Consider the following 17792-nt stretch of genomic DNA (forward strand, 5'->3'; position numbering starts at 1 on the left):
TTCCTCACACTCCATCATCTCACCTACCCTGTTCATTCTAGTATAATTTTCATTGAGGATTGTTCTTATTTCTGGACATGTGGGAATTTAGAGAGCCAGTTGTGCTCGCCCATATGTTTGTATATCAGACAAAATCCTCACCATCCTGTACCCTGATTAGATGCCTTTGGACCCACTTTCCTAGGTCTCCATGAATGCGTTGGGAAAGGATGTGTTTGTTTATTTTTGTGTCCCTGGTGCCTTGAATGGATAAGATGCTCACTAAATGAGGTCAATGACTGAATAGATTTATATAATGTAAGTCATGCTATGAGATTTCATTGCTTAATAAACGGTAATGTTGAATTACTCTTAAAAAGACAACCTTATTTTGACTTCTTGTATAACAGTCAGTAAAATATAAATATTCTTGGAAAGAGGAAACACATTTAATATCTAAAAGATGATTTCCACCACTGGCTTATTCTCAGAGAAATTGCATTTAGGAATTAAAAAATAAATCTCATAGGTTCACAAAATCCCTTTTTTTATTTCTCATTTTATAAATCTCTTTTTTACTTGTTCATGGGTAGCAAGTAAAAATACTTTTTAAGTGTTTACATAGGAAAATGGAAAACTTATGTTAATAAGTAGCCATTATACTTACAGAATAATCACATTCCTTCAACTACTGTAAATGCACTGAAAGATAAAAATAATGCACATGTTCTTTTTTAAAAAATATGTTTTTATTGATCCCAGAGAGGAAGGGAGAGGGAGAGAGAGAAAAATCAATGATGAAAGAGAATCATTGATTGGCTGCCTCTTGCACCCCCAATCCTACTGGGGATGGAGCCCACAACCTGGGCATGTGCCCTTGACCGGAATCAAGCCCCAAACTGGCTGCAGGCGTCCTCAAACTACGGCCCACGGGCCACATGCGGGTGTTTTTGCCGTTTTGTTTTTTTACTTCAAAATAAGATATGTGCAGTGTGCATAGGAATTTGTTCATAGTTCTTTTTTTAACTATAGTCCGGCCCTCCAACTGTCTGAGGGACAGTGAACTGGCCCCCTGTTTAAAACGTTTGAGGACCCCTGGGCTAGGGCATGCACGGTTTCTTCTATGATTATACTTATATACATACCAGAGGATAAAGATATACATTCTATATAGTATATCTGTGTGCTATATCAATATAGTTTTATCTATTCTTTTACTTGCAGCTGACCTATCTTGATTGTATAGCAACATTTTCTAATATTACTTCCATGAACATATCAATGGACATAAATGAAAATTTCAGGAAATGAGCCGGGTAGTGAGAACCTTTGCCCGCGGGCCCTCTGCGCCCTGATGCGTTTTGCACATGGGGCTGTGGGCCTCGTGTTTTCCCATCTCCATTCAGGCCAGCTGAAGCAAGAGCAGTACAACGCAATGGGAAGGGAACCAACTCGACAGTCAGATATTCCTGGACCTGAGTTGCACCCGCTTCATGAGGTAGAGGCCATGAGTCCTTGGACAAATCACTTCACCTTTCTCATCTGCACTTTTGCCATCTGTCCAATGGGGATAGTGCCCCCTCCCCCCCCAAAACCTCCACACCTATCACCTGTTAGACCTTTAGTGACTACTCCTAGGTACATGCTCACTTCCACACACCTAAATCTCTTTCAAAACTTTCTTTGAATCCATTACTTCATATAATGCTCTAAAAAAAAAAAAAAAGACAAAAACTTTCATGTTTGGTTTCCAAAACCACATGTATGCAATAATGCATAGTACATCTACTAAAATGTAATCTATACTAACAAAAGTGTAATATGCTAATTAGACTGGGTGACCTGACATCTTCTAGACGTCTGACTTCCTTTTGGACAGTTAAGGGGTGACCAGGCCAGCAGGGGGGCAGTTGGTGGGCAATCAGGCAGGCAGGTGAGCGGTTAGGAGCCAGCGGTCCCGGATTGTGAGAGGGATGTCCAACTGCCGGTATCAGGCCTAAACAGGCAGTCAGACATCCCCCAAGGGGTCCCTCATTGGAGAGGGTGCAGGCCAGGCTGAGGGACCCCCCCCCTTCCCCTGCACGATTTTCGTGCACCGGGTCTCTAGTAACCTATAACAGCTTTGCTTATCCTGGTGGGTTGACTCGAGTTGGATGCCTCCAGCAGGCTATCTGTTGAAACACTTTATTCTTTTATAAGGGTGAATCCAGAGTGCACTGAGTAATGCGTAATAAAATTAGTTTGGGGAGAAAGGAACCAAGTTTAAAAGGAAAAAAACGGGGGGGGGGGACAGATAAGCACAGTAAAATATTCTGCAATGACTTCATTGTGAAGTAATGACTTTGACCAAATCACTGCATTGTAGTTTTATCTTCTCCACCAAGACTGTGTTAATGCTCTAAAATTAAATCTCTTGTGAAAGTTATCTGGAATTTCTCAACAAGTTTTTAAAGGGGTTTTATTTTTTCATTGGAGGTCATGTCTCAAGAATTTGTAGGAATTCCGCCTGGAAAGTAATCCTCATTGGAAACTGGCAGTCAAAGCTAATTTATATTACTCTTCCAGATAAAAATTCCTTCCGTCTTAGACCTGCATTTCAAAAAAGATTATTATCACTCTGGAGAGAATACATCAGGGTAGAAAAAAAAGAAAGAATGACCTCAAAGATGTCTTTGCTGCCTCTGTGCAACTCCAGGTCTGCTTCTTCTTAAAACTCCCCTTTTTAATCCTCTCTTTTGAAAGGTCTTGGAGCTAGTCAAAGCAGGAGCATGCTTGAAGAGAGCTCTCAAAATGAGGTTCCCTAATTGGCTTGCTGTGGGAGTTCATGATACATCTTGGGTGGTGGGAGAGAGGAGGACAGGAGGAGGAAATACAGGGGGGAGAGAGGTTCAGCAACTGGGCAAAAAGGAGAAAGGTGTTTTTATACAGCATTATATTCTCACTAGAGGCCCAGTGCATGAAATTCGTGCATGGGTAGGGTCCCTAGCGGCTGCTGGCTGCCAGCTGGGGCCTCCCCGCAGCTGCCTGCTGCCACTGCCAGCCTAGGTGGAGCCGGCTGGGGGGAGGGGCTGTGGGTAGTTGAACGGCCAGCCCCGCCCCCTGGTTGAGGGGACAATTTGCATATTAGGCTTTTATTATATAGGATTCTAGTGGCTAGAGGGATTGATTGTTCCTAAATCAGGCCCCACACCCCTCCTTCAGCTGTGTTTGTACTTTCCTATGCCAGATACATTCACGAGGCAGCATGTTTCATGGGAAAGCTTTGGCTGTTTTTAATGACAGACCCCAATGGAAACCTCAGGTGCTCCATTTCCTAGCTCCTCTATTTACAAGTGACTTACCCTCTCTGAGTCTCAGTCTCCATATCTATAAAATGGGCTTCCTAGAGTTGGTAGGAGTCAACTAGATAATATATACAAATCATTCAGCTCAGCGTTGGGTTAGTACCCAATAAAATGTTGTTGGAAAAAAAAGAGAGAAATAAACATTGCTTCTTTCTACCCTCTCCATCCTGTCCAGAGAATTTGGGATATTAATCCAATGTGGATAACTTGGAGCCCACTCAAGGAGAAAATCAACCAAGTACAAAGACACTAGCCATCTCTTTGGTGATTCTGAACATTGAAGCCACCAGATATTTTTGAACACCAACTAAAATGCACAAAAGAGGAATGCCAAATCAGGATTTGTACCGAGAGAGTAGGCATTCTGAGCCCCCACCCATTTCTCAAGAGTCGGAGCCTCTTCCTAGGAAGCTAAGAATAACTTTTTAAGGGCCATTTTTATTCATAGGACTTAAATCGGAGATGCTGCCAAAAACATACATCGCCTCACAACCAAATGGCCTGCCGTTTCTAGCATCCCAGAGATGTGTAATGAATGGGTCAGACCCTCCAAAAGCCCAGCATTCAACAGAACTGGACTGAACAGAAGGAGCCTTCCCGCTCCTAAGGATCCGATCACTCTTACTGAAATATTCCAGCAGTTGCACCGAATTCTGCTCGCATCAGAAATACAATTTGTACAATTCCAGAAGGCATATATTTGGGACAAGGCCATTGTTAAGCCTATGTGGTTTTTCAGTGGGTAGGTAATTCTTTAACAGTAGAAACAGAAGACAGATTGGCTTCCAATTGTGAGCTCATTGCTAAGGTCACGCTGAAAGCTGAAAGGGAAGCAGAGTCCAAAATAAACACGAGTTTGGACTAGAAACCATTTCTCTCGGAGGGTGCCCAGGTTTATATGAAGGAATTCTGCCTCAAACAAGGAGAAATCTAACTCACTTTTCCCGGTTGTTAGTTGTTCGTGGGTATGTGTAGGGTTTTGCCTGTTCCCATCAGTCCATTCCCCAACCTCAAATCCATTTTCCTAAGACCCTGGCTTAAGGACCACGTGACCCCAGAGTTCTCCTGACTCCTTGCACTTGAGTTACTCTAAAGGGGTAAAAAAAAAAAAAAAAAAAGTTATAAACTATCTGTAGGAACACTCACGAACATGGTTGGCCAGAAAAACTCGGCAAGAGCGCCAAGAAGTTTAATTTGTTGTAACCTATGATTTCTCAGTAAATATTAACTAATGTTGGAAGTATGCATGGATTGACTTCCCTAGTCTGTTTGAAGATTTTAAATCATAATTTTTTAAAAACAAAAAAAAATTTAAGCAGGACCTGAAAAAAAAAAAAGTGACTCAGAAAGGGAGGGTGTTTGGTTTGCGCCCCTCACCTCTCAAGCTACCCGTGTTCAGGCTTCGGAGTGGTGTTTTTCTTTCGTGAGCTTGTCCCCTTCACTTAGGGGCCTGGTTGATGGATGATTCCCTCTGAGGTGCCTCCAACACCCTGAGTACCCCTTTGGTTAAGTGCCCAAGAAAACCAACCACTGTGCACCAAGGCACTCACCTTCCTCACCCTTTCCCCCCGACGTGTCTGCCAGCTGGAGGCCTCGTCACACCAAGATTGAAGACCGGGTCATTCATCCAGGTGCAAACTCCCAGGGGCTCTGAACAGAGTCATGGCTGGGACATGAACCAGAAACCGACATGTCCCCTCTCCTCAAAAGGCGTCTTCCCGGTCCAGTTCGTGGAAGCTCAGTGGTTCTATAAATAGCTGTCTGTACGGACTGGATTCCTAGATGCTATTATTTCTTTATGACCGAGTCATTTATTTATTCACGTATTTTTAGAATGCCAAATGCCACCTCTCTTGTATGCCACGCACACAAAACTGCTTTAGAGCTTACATTTTCAACATGGATACGTGAATCTATTATTTATCAGATGTTAATTAACACCAACTATATGCCAAGTGGAAAAGTGATGGAAAGGGCACCCAAAAGAGAGGAAAAATAATTTTAAAGGCAAGAAAGGCCACGTGATATATTGCAGAAGGCGAATAGGTAAATCAGGCAGGAGCTTAGCATCCATTCACTGGGGACTGGAACACTGAGGACTGCGGGGGGTGAGGGTGGGGGAGGTGCTAAGGAGAACCATTGCAAAGTTCTTCCAAATGCCATGGATTTTGAACTTAATTCCATTCGTCAAAAGAGAACTAAAGGAAGCACATGGTATCTGTGATGGGAAACGTTAGTATTAGCTGGGGTTTAGAGAAGAACTGGAGTTGGGGACAGACCAATGGCAACGAAGCCAGTAGAAGGGCCTTTGACAATGGGGAGGCCCCAAATTTAGGCAGTAATGAGAAGTTGAAGAAAGAGTGGGACATATTAGAAAACTTCAGAGAGATTAAATCAACATGACCTCATGGCATACCTCTCCTGGAGCGGACCTAGTGCGTGGTAATGAATGTAGCTTAAACAAAAGGCTTCAGAGCTGGGGCTGGGGATCTCTCTTAAATACTGGGGATTTGTCTTGTATCTCTCTTTACTGATGCATGACTTCAGGGCTAAACCTAAACCATATCAAATCAAGCAAATTCACGATGCATGTTCTTGTGGGGAGGAAGGGGCTGGTACAAAGATGACAAAGTACAATCTCTGCCCTTGGAGATTCCATAGGCCAGTTCGGTGGTTCTCAAGGATTATGTGTTGTGAACAATTGTGTGAGCTGAGCCATAGTTAGATTTTTAAAGTGACAGTATAAGGCATATTAAATATCAGAAAGCCCAATTCGCACAGCCAACGTGGCTCAGTGGTTGAGCGTTGACCTATGAACCAGAAGTTCACGGTTCTGTTTTCAGTCAGGGCACATGCCCAGGTTGCAGGCTCGATCCCCACTGTGGGGCCTGCAGGAGGCAGCTGATCAATGATTCTCATCATTGATGTTTCTCTCTCTCCCTCTCCCTTCCTCTCTGAAATCAATAACACTATATTTAAAAGAATGCATCAGACCTGCTGGCTAATTGAATAAGGTTAGCCAAGGATGAGGGGGAGTCCTGTGAAGCTTCTAGTTGGGGTGAAAGGGAGAAAAGCAGGTGTTCTCCTGGAGGGATGTGACCTGTCTGCCCTCCCCGGGGCACCTTCCTGGCGGAGTTAATAGGGACATCAATGGCTGAGTTTAGGACGCCTCCCTCCCAACACAGAGTTTATCACAATTCTCCTCTTTCCTGAAATGTTACTTGGTTAACCTTCTCCAGAAAATTCTCCATTTTGATGGTGGCCTTAAGAAGAAGACAGCGAGACAACAGTAGAGCTATTTGGGGGATCATCTGCAGTTTGGGTGTTTTTCTAAGAATCAGTGTCAGAGAGTACACAGCTCTGTGCTAAGCATGTGACACATGGAGACGGACAAACATGGATGATAAGACAGAGAAGTTGTGCCTCCTGAGACGCAAGCCAAGTTTGCATCCACTGATCCAATGGCATCGCTTCTCTACTTTAACCCTTTGCACTCGCTTGCTTTTTTCTCGATTCCTTTATTCTAATGCTAACTGTGTCGAGTCACACTCGACATCCGAGTGCAAAAGGTTAAACCTTAGTTCCTTATTAACCTCGGGTGCCATAGTTAAATGCAAGCTGCTCCCATAGATACTGGTGTTATTCTGGATATGCTGTGCATTAGGATACCTAAGCCATTAGTTTCTGTGTATGCACAAGCCTAGTGGCTGTCATAATCAGTTACTCATCGCTTGGTGAAATCAAGCAGCAAAGACATTACACAAAACACTGCTCTGTGTTTTGTAAACAGCTTTCCAAAGACAAGTTCTTCCTGGCTTTCAGTCATAGGAAACAAGATGTTTTATTTCAATGTGAATTTCCTGATTCCATGTTTAAATAAAATAACAGAAAATGTGACAGATGAAGAAAAAAAACAGTGACTCCAATGGTCTGATTGCACTAAAATGCAGAATTGTGGGAGGGGAGAGGGGAGGGGGGGAGAGATTTATTTTGAGCTGTGAGCCAGAGGTGTAATAATTAAAATGTTTGGATAGTAGGGTTTTATATAATGTCATAATCAATTCATTTTTGAGGGGGGAATACCCTATGCCTTCTCATTTTGACTGTCTCCCCACCTCCTTTATTTTTTATTTTCGGCGTTTGGATAGTTTGCTCCAAGCAGAAGTGTCAAAGCTCTGTGGAGAACAGCTGTCCCCCTTCCTGGCTCCCCTGCTGAGCAAGTGCTCAGAATGTCCTAAAGGAACTTGTGTCCCGTGAGCTGTCCAACCCCAGTTAGAGAGGAAGAGGCTGATATTTTCATATTCCCAGGAAGAAATGGTCAGCGGCAATGGGCCCAGGGTTCCTCATCACTGGGTTTACCCTGTGGAGGTTATTGGGAGCCACAGCTCCAAGATGACAGAGGCCTCAAGCGGTCCCCGCCCCCGCGTCCCGCCCCCCCCCCCCCCCAATTCAGTGGGCCCACCTGAATATTAACAAGACAGTAACAACTCAGGTCTTTGGGGTGGAGTCAGAGAAGATGAGGTGATTCTGAGACCCCATCTCCCAGTCTAGGTCAGTAGTCCTTCTATGGATGCCAGGAACCCTTGCCTCACTCTCTTCCTCTCAACGCACCAACGATAAAGCCCATCCTATATAATAAAACCCTAATATGCAAATCAACCAAACAACAGAACGACCGGTCGCTATGAGCAGGGCCTAAGCTGGAAGGCGGACATCTCCTGAGGGGTCCTGGACTGAGAGAGGGTACAGGTCAGGCTAAGGGACCTCCCTCCCACCCCCCAGTGCACAAATGTTGTGCACCGGGCCTCTAGTCTTTTTATAATACTCCCCTTCTGGCCCCCCTGGGACATGAGGAGCAGAGGAGGAGGTACCTTGTTCAACATTGTAGTCCCCAGTGAATGGATGCTAAGCTCCTGTGCCAGAACACAACACATCTCAAGTTCTCCTCGAGTACCCTAAGAGTGCCCCCAGTTTTTAAACCTCCCTGGGTGCAGCCAGAGAGAGGGGAGAAAGTGTCAAGCATAGGCTGTGCTGGGGAAGCGGAGAGGGCAGAGGGCTATCAGTGCCCAAGTCAGGCTTGGGGCGTCTGAGAAGAGTGTCCTGTGGGCTCACATTGACCTCTTCTTCCTGAACCCCAACTGGCTCCCAGGTGGTGTGGGCAGGGCTCAGCAATCCCTCCTGCTGCCAGTTGGGGGATGCATCATTGCTGAGCATCAGATTCTCAGAGGGTCACCATGGCTGCTGGAAGACTTCAGGGCAGACTCTGGGGGCTGGGGACCACACTGGAGGTGCATGGAGACCTCAGGGGTCTGCACTCAGGGCTTATAGATTTTCATGCATGTGCTACATTATTTTCTTGAACTGGCATACCTGCCTTGTTTTCTCTGCTATTAATTTGTAAGGTCCTCCAGTGTAAGGACTGTGAATTCTATTTCTTTTCTATTCTGTTCCCACTGTACCTAACAAAATCTCTCCTCAGAGCTGGCATTCTGTGATAAGCATGCCCATATGTGGCCCTGGACGATTTTCGGCACTAGGTCCTGTGCCTTACAATTTACAAAACAGTCGCGCATGCCCCACCTCGTCTGATCTTGCCACTCCTCTCCTGGGCTTTCCTGGTTCTCAGATCGCTGTGATCGGGCCGTGGGCAGAGTCAGCAATGATCGGGTTTCAGCATTAAGCATGTACTTTGATTCTTATCGAATTTTTCTTCCCCACCACCTCCTCCTCCTTAACCTTGTGCCCTCAGAATGTAGCTCAGTTACACCCCCTCGGGTCCTGTACCTCCAAAGGAGGGTTCAAACAGCCAAAGAAAACCAAGAGAGGACACGTGCCAGCAGTCTCGAACTCCTTCCCTCAGAGGAAAACGGCCCAAGTTTATCATCCAGAGTCTTTGAGATGTGAATAGTTTGTGACCCAGTTCAAGCAAAAGGACGTAAATGAGGGTATGCCTAAATGGCATTGTGTGACAAATGCAATATTTAGAAAGCATACACTGATTTTTTTTCTTTCAAAATATGTTTATTTTTCTAGTTTATTTTTATTTTGGAAAGTATTACAGATGTCCCTTTTTTCCCCCATCGACCCCTTCTAGCCCGCCCCGTCCCCCCACCCCAGGCCTTCACCACCCTATTGTCTGTGTCCATGAGTTATGCCTATATGCATACAAGGTCTTTGGTTGATTACCCCTCACCCACCCACCCTCCCCTGCCTTCCCTCTGAGATTCTACACTCTGTTCCATGCTTCTATGTCTCTGGATCCACTCTATTCATCATCAGTTTATTTTGTTCATTAGATCCCACTTAGGAATGAGATCATGTGATACTTGTCTTTCTCTGACTGACCTATTTCACTTAGCAAGACACTCTCCAGGTGGGGAGGGTGATTTTATGGTAGGGACACGGTTGTATGCAGTGTAGACAGAGACTTAGAGCAGACCTTCCCCTGACCCCCACCTTCTACTGAACCCAGACCCTCCACCTTCTGAGCTTTCCTTGGGGTTTTGCAGGCAGAATTTGTTCATTTCCTGTCATTTTCCTGACAGCAGGTGCTTAGATTTTCTGGGATCCCTCTCTATTTTCATCTACTGTTTTTCATTTTCCAAAAATGCATCCAGCTCTTTTATCCATTGTTGTCTTGTTCCCCAGTTCTCTTGATCATTATGGGCTAGTAATTACGTTTTTTGATTTTACTGTCACTGAGGGGCCTCAGTGGGGAGGAAGGGGATGGTGTGAAAGGCATGCATCTATGTGCTAGTGTATGTGACTGCGTGCCAAAGGGTAAAGGTGCCAGGTGTGTGCTGTGAAGAATGTCCTATGAGTCCAACTGCCAGGCCCGTGGTGATCAGGGATTCCCAGGGGAGGTCCTCTCAACTGCCCTGGGCGGGTCCTGCTAAGTGGATTCAGAGTCTCATTCACGCTCTTTATTATTTGACTGTTTTAAATGTTGCAGTCTCTTTGTAGGGAGAGTCCTCAACATGATGATTTGTCCAGTTGGCAAGGATTTGATGGATTGTTTTCAGTCATTAGTTGTTGTGGTTTGATGCTATGAAAATCAACGGTGTGCTTTTTCTAGATTAAACAGATGCTTTGTTCAGAATGTGTAACAGAATAATAAGCAACTTGTAAATGTGATTCCAATACTGTAAAAAACAAACAAAACACAAATAGTCATCTTTCCTCCCCCTCCCCACTCCATCCGTAAGCTTCTCAGGGAAACAGACAAAGTAGTAGCTTGACAGGAAGAGTAAGACGCTGCTTCAGATTCTGGACAGGTAGCTATGTGCTTGTCTAAACGAACCAATGAACTGTCATAAGAATATTAGGGATATTAATCTATATATATAAAAGGCTAATATGCAAAGTGTCCCCTCTGGAGTTTGACTGGGAGACTGGGAGTTCAATCACTTGCTATGATGTGCGCTGACCACCAGGGGGTGGCACAGAACAAAGGAAGGCCCCAGCCAGCAGCCGGAAGGCCTCGATCTGCCCTGATCGCCAGCTGGGCCTAGGGACCCTACCTGTGCATGAATTTTGTGGACCAGGCCTCTTGTATTATGATAATAGCTTCTATTTATTGAGTGACCAGTTCAAATATTTCACTGAGTTGTACACATACCTTTTTCAAGTACCGAAAACCTGATGTAATAGGTGTTCTCTACTTGTTTACATGTGGAAATGAGGGAAGTTATGAGCTCAGGGAAGGCCCAGGAGGGATTTGAACAACATTTGATCGTCTCTAAAGACCACCTATTCCGTATTGCAGTAGGCGGTGATGAAAATGACATTCATTCATAAAGTTTTTAAAAAATCGTTGGTGACTTCCCTTGGGAATCATCTGTCCCCATAGCGTTCATTCAATTCTGCCACCTCATCTCAGGAAAGGAAGTTAAGATGTTTGGTGTATTTATAATCAGATTTTCAAAGATCTTGTGCTCTCTTAATGCAAGTCTATTGGTAACTTCTCCATCATTTTTTTTTCTTCCTGATGTGAATTTTAGAAACATCCAGAGAGATTTGGGAGTCCTTTCTCACATCTCTGATGAAAATCTGACTTAGAAACTCTCCCATTGAAGAGAGAATACAGCTCACTGCGAAAAATGCTCTTAACTGTGGTTTTCTCTACACAGTTGGAAATGCTGTTTATAATAGGATGGCTATGCTACAATTAAACAAACATCCTATAAAGAAATTCAACCTGTCAAAATGGGCTTGTTAAATAAGCTTGGAGCCACGATCTGAATAACAAACTAGATCTGAACTTGGATAGCAGACCTCGGTTCTGTGGGTCTTCCAGTGACCTCATTGTTATGATGAATGAGAACATTGGGTTTCCTTATCCACCAGGAAAGTCCTCCCTGTTCTGTGTCAGATGAGTCAGAAGACACACAGGCATCTCCTGTGCTGACAGATAGGCAGTTTTCGGATTTTCTCCATCCGGCATCCCTTAGGGCTCTAGGTCAAAGCAACATCATCTTTTTTTTTTTTTTTAAATATATTTTATTGATTTTTTTACAGAGAGGGATAGAGAGTTAGAAACATCGATGAGAGAGAAACATCGACCAACTACCTCCTGCACACCTCCTACTGGGTATGTGCTTGCAACCAAGGTACATGCCCTTGACCGGAATCGAACCTGGGACCCTTGATTCTGAAGGCCGACGCTCTATCCACTGAGCCAAACAAACCAGTTAGGGCAAAGCAACATCATCTCGAAGTTGGCTCCTGACTGGGCAAATTTTTCTACCTTTCAGTTCATCTGGGCACTGGATCCCTGACCTTATAGGAAGTCTCGTTTATTTCTGTTCTTTTAGGGAATATGCAAGATGGACCAGCATGTAGTGATACACGAGCATCAGTGCCACTGCGTAGCCCTCTCCCCATCAGGAACCCCTCACCCACCCACCATTCTCTTGCTACTTAGAGGGGAAGATTGCTATATTCCAGCAAGTGCTACTTCCCAGATGCCAGGAGGGGAGGCAACGGTGTACAAGCCCCTCCCGCCCTTTCTAAGGCTGTGCTGAGAAAAGGCAGCCAAGTCAGGGGGTCCTACCAGCCAGACTCCCTTCAAGAATGTACCTCCTTCTCGTGCCCTAGATCAGGACTTCTTAAACCTGTGATTTTTCCAATCTCTCCTCCCCTCCTGACCGCGCCCTCCCTCCCCCCCGCCCCACACCTCTCTGGGTATTTGACAATGTCTGGAGACATTTTTGATGCTCACAATTGTGGGGACACTACTGGGATTTAGTGAGTAGAGGTCAGGGATGCCGCTAAACAAAACAGCCCCCCGGCCCGCCCACCGCCGCCAAAGAACGCCCTGAGGCAAATAGGCAGAATGGTATGGTTTCATCTCTTCTTTCCCAGTCCACTATTTATTCAGTGCTTTTGATGTGGTGAAGTTCGTGCTCACAATATCAAGGGAGATAAAAAGACACTGCGTTGAATGTAGGGAGGGAATAAAGTGTGGTGGGAGTCAGAGAGTTTGGTACCCACTGACTCGGGTGCCAGACTCCCTGGCTTCAAATCCCCGCCCCGTCACTTAGGAGTTGTGTGCACTTGGGCAATTCCATAGCCTCTCCGAGCATCATTTTCTCACCTGTCAAATATCCCAAATGATAGTATGTACAGGATAAGCTTGTTGGGGTGATTCAATGAGTTATAACAATAAAGGGGCTTTGACCAGGGTTCCTTCATAGTGAGCTCTCGCCCCCCACCCCCCTCTCTCTTCCTACTGCTGAAAACGAGTAGGACACATTAGGAGTCCCTCGGACAAAGAGAGGCCTGGGTCCCCTCCAAAAGGGGTGAGACCTGGCAGGAGTGTGGTGCATGGACAAGAGCCTGGTTCTGACTTTGCTAGGAGCCTTGGCAAAGCGGCTTACACAATCCAGGCCTGTACGTCCTTGTGTGAAAAATGGGGGTGTTGGACCTGCCAAATCATAAGGTCACCCGGAAGATACAACGCGATAATAAATGTGAAAACAATTTGAGAAATGATGATCACAGATTGGAACTTTCAGGGGTAATATTTCACGTTATGCATTTTACATCTTCCTGCATCCCTCAATTTCCAACAGTAAACACTAAAAACTAAGTTACCCATCTCCTTGAAAACAGTGAAACTGGAAGGTTCCCTTAGTTGAAGTCCCCAAATTTGTTCCTGAATATAGACTAGTGCAGTGGTGGGCAAACTCATTAGTCAACAGAGCCAAATATCAGCAGTACAACGATTGAAATTTCTTTTGAGAGCCACATTTTTTAAACTTCTTCTAACGCCACTTCTTCAAAATAGACTCGCCCAGGCCATGGTATTGTGTGGAAGAGCCACACTCAAGGGGCCAAAGAGCCGCATGTGGCTCGTGAGCCGCGGTTTGCCCACCACTGGGCTAGTGAATTGAATTCATTTTCAAAGCTTTGCTAGGGAATTAAAAAGAAAATCACAATGATAATTTTCTGGTGTTAAGGCTACATCAAGTATATCAGTTATTTAAGCTGATTTGTTAAATGCCTTCAGGTGAACAGTCCTCTGAACGTGTGTATTGAGTGAGTGACATTCAAACCGACTGAAAAATACCATCTGCACAGCTTGTCAGGCTCTGTTAGTCTGTTTGCTAGTTTCTGAGCTGAGAATATGGTGCGTCCCCTAAATCTCCTGGTTTTCCCTGGAACTGCTGCTCGCAGTGTGACATCCTGACTTGAACTCTCTGCCCTTCCAACCTCGCTTCCTGTTTGTGTCAACTGCTCGGAGCGGGCTCAGGCTTAGCCAAGCATGGTGACTTCTAAATCCCCTCCCTCCCTCCTTCCCTTTCTCCCTCCTTCCCTCCCTCTCCCTCTCCCTCCCTGAGCACACGCTGTTTCTGTGCATCTGTGATCAAGGGGGCATTTCAGCTCCACTCCGTTGACAACAAAATTTACTGACCCAAGTCAATGGCTAGTCTCCGCTCCAGGTGAAAGGAGCTGTCGAAATGCATCCGAATGGACACATGTCCACCTCGTAAAGCTCTCAATAGAAATACCAGAGAAAGGGAGCGTGACCCCGTGTAAAATTAATTGTTCCAATTGGGGATTACAGAGGATTAGGCAGGAGCGAGGTCTGTGCTGTGCTCGGCTATCCCTGTTCTGCCAGCACAGGAAGGGCCCTGCCTCCACGGGCCAGTGTGTCCTCAGCGGTCAGGTTCATTCCCACCAGGCCTCTTCTAGGCGCCATGGACGTCCTCCAGTTTGCCTGTTTGCTCGTCGTAGTTCACCTTCCCTTGGGAACGGAATAGGAGCAGCTATGACCGTCGCTGGCGTGGTTTCACACGTCCATGGTACAACTCGGTGTTGATGCGATGAAAGGCATTCACCCCCAAGTCCATCATCAGAGCATCAGGACAATAACTGGGGTGAGACGCCTCTGGGTCTATATCTGACCTTCGGAGTGATTCTTCATAGTGAAGGCTGCCATGTCTTACAAGTGTCCTTTGGGGGATTGCCTCCCCTCCCCCATCCTTTATTTCTTTTGAATATTGATCAGTCTGGGTGATGTGTGAAAGTAGGGCTGAAGGGAACTTCCCACCCAATATACACACCCCGATCCCCATTCAAAGCAAAATCAATCTTCATTTGTCATTTCCCCCGGAGGCCTTGCCCACTGTATCACTACATTTGCGCAAAAGTGGTAATTTACGCAGGTCCCACCCCCAGGGGCCAGAAGCAATGCCACGTGACCAAGGTCCACAGCGACCTCTCAAAATTTCCATTAAGATACTGGATGGGTTTTTGCTGAATTTATCCCCTGGCTGACTCGATTCCACGTCTTTAGACAATGGATGCTTTTATAAAGAAAATGTTCTTGGCTTGTAGATTGTTTTTTTTTTTTTTTTTAAGAGTCCACTGCAAATGTAAAAATTGATTTCCTTCGCTCCTTTTTTTTTAAATTCCAAATAATGCCACGTGTCCTGCTGCCGCGGCAAGGAGCAGGAAGGCTGTAATTTACCAGATGTGAGGCTATTAGGCCTTCATTTCCTGAAGCAATGAATTAGCAACTCTTTTTCCCTGTCACAGAAAATTGTCGCCAAAATAGTCCAAGACACAATGGCAAGTTCAATTACGGTTCTGTTCCTTCAGGAGGGCCTGAAGGATGATGACTGAGTGAGAGGCCCCTTGGCAGGAAATTACCCGGCTCCCTGTTTTCCTCGCGTAAATGGCGAGGGCCACATTTTCTATTTGATAATTTCTGGGTCTCCTGTACCCCTCCTCCCGCCGTGAGCTGTGCACTTTTCTTCTTAAATGAGTTGGGCTGCCGGTCCCCACTCTGAGCTGTGAACTGTGCTTAAATGTATTCAGGTGTGCTGTTTCCAGTGCCTGAAATTACTGATTCCAACATCCAACTTCCTTCCATTTTCCATTCCAAATCCTTCCATTTTCAAGATCTCGTTCCCATTCTCTGCCCAAGGTCTGCCCCATTGCTTTTCAGCTAGTCTGTCCGGGGATACTTAGAAAACACATTCAACAAGCACCATAGGATGCTGGGCCAGTGTGGCTCAGTGGTTGAGCATCAACCTATGAACCAGGAGGTCACAGTTCGATTTCCAGTCAGGGCATATGCCTGTTAGGGGGCGTGCAGGATTAATGAATCTCTCTCATCATTGATGTTTCTCTCCCTCTCCCTTCCTCTCTGAAGTCTTTACAAAATACACTGAGTGGCCAGATTATTATGATTTCTGAACACATAATAATCTGGCCACTCAGTGTATAGTATATATATTAGAGCCCCAGTGCATGAATTCGTGCATCGGTGGAGTCCGGCCAGCCTGGCCAGGGGGAGGGGACATGGACAGTTGGCTGGCTTGCCTGCTGGTCAAAGTCCTGGTTGAGGGGACAATTTGCATATTATCCTTTTGTTATATAGGATATACACTGAGTGGCCAGATTATTATGCGTTCAGAGATCATCATAATCTGGCCACTCATTGTATATTGTGTATATATTTAAAAAGCACCATAGGGGACACAGAAAGGGGGTGGGGGGACATGTATGGTTCAGGCTCACAGAAACTGTAATGTTTGAGAAGAAAGAACAAAGGGAAGAATGCTTTGGAACACAGACCATGAAGCCAAAGGAAGAGCATAAATACTGAAGGAATAAAACTTGTTTACTTAGGATGGAAAATGCCCCATGTCTTCAGTCACCAGTTATTTCATTCTATTGCACCAGTAAATTGAATCTTCCTAAGTGACGTCATCAGGTGCCTAAGGAAAACACACGTAAATCAAAGTCAACACACTTTTATTTATTTCTTCAGAGTTTAGGGGGGGGGAAATGATATCACAGCGTGGGTTCTGATTATGAATGAAGTGCATTGAAAAAGTCTTACATCAAAAAGTGTGTGTTGGCAGTTCCAGATGACGTCATATGATAGATAGACGAAGGACTTTCTGTTGATACAAAGCACTATTTTATTGCAGTCGTATCAAATAAGTTAAGCCTCCTCTTAAGGATTTTAACAAATGTTTACCTTTTCTAGGCAATTACTTAGCTTTCCAATTATCCAGAAAGTGAGCTCATGGGGAGAGCAAAATATACTAAATAATCTGAACTCATGGTATTAAAAAGCAGAGAATTTTGTTTTTGGTTTGTTTGCTTGTTAATATTGAGTGTGGCGGTACAGACTTGACCTTGAGCATTTTGTGAATTACAAAGCTGCTCTTTTTATTTGAGAACAGCTGTACACTTTGCTCTCATAATCCATCTACCCATATGGATGGGTTTCGATTGCCAGGGCCATTAAACTCTAGCAATATGGCAAAAGGCGTGGCTCTATTTTCGTCACCTGTTTAGACCATCCAGAATCGATTTTTTTTGTCTCTGTTGTCATTCCTTGGTGAAGGGGATGCCCATGGTCACCAAGGCCAATCCCTAGGATTCTATCACCACTCTTTGTAAAACTTTCACTCTTGAGAACATTGCCAAAACAATCAGTATTGTTGATCAGATTATTGATCAGATTACTTGATCAAGGTCATTGATCAGATTACTTGACCAAGGTCAAGTCAGACATAGCCTCTTTCATTAAGGGATCCTCTTTCATGAACCTATTTTTAAAAGACATCTAAGGATATCAATAAAAGCTTTACCCAAAGAATTGCACCACAGCATCAGGATAAAAGCTAGGACAAGTCTTCACTGTATTTAGTATGAGTCTTAGGAATCGGGGTAACAGGTTCCCAGATTCCTGGGTGAGATCCATTCCAGCCTCCTTGACCAATGATGCATCTGCCAGGCATCTAAGCTCCTGACACTTGTTTTTCTCTTGATGCTTTCAAGATGTTCTTTTTGTTTGTTTTTTCAACGTTTTGACTATGGTGAGTCTGGTGAGGATCTCTTTATGTTTACCCTATTTGGAATACCTTGACCTTCTTAGATCTATTGATATTTTTCATAAAGTTTGGGATGTTTTCAGCCATTATTTCTTCAAATATTTGTTCTGTC

The 17792-nt window shown here is 44.8% G+C and overlaps 1 protein-coding gene across 1 annotated transcript in view; it reads right to left on the reverse strand.

The window, feature by feature from the left end:
• Positions 1–16472: 16472 nt before the first annotated feature.
• The window catches only part of LYPLAL1 (lysophospholipase like 1), a 66535-nt gene continuing 65215 nt past the window's right edge, over positions 16473–17792 (reverse strand). The window contains exon 7 of the transcript XR_008555363.1: positions 16473–16552. The gene's annotated coding sequence lies outside the window, so the exon portion shown is untranslated. The remainder of the gene's footprint in view (positions 16553–17792) is intronic.

The sequence above is a fragment of the Eptesicus fuscus genome, chromosome 24 (genome assembly GCF_027574615.1).
Source record: "Eptesicus fuscus isolate TK198812 chromosome 24, DD_ASM_mEF_20220401, whole genome shotgun sequence".
Classification (NCBI taxonomy): Eukaryota; Metazoa; Chordata; class Mammalia; order Chiroptera; family Vespertilionidae; genus Eptesicus; species Eptesicus fuscus.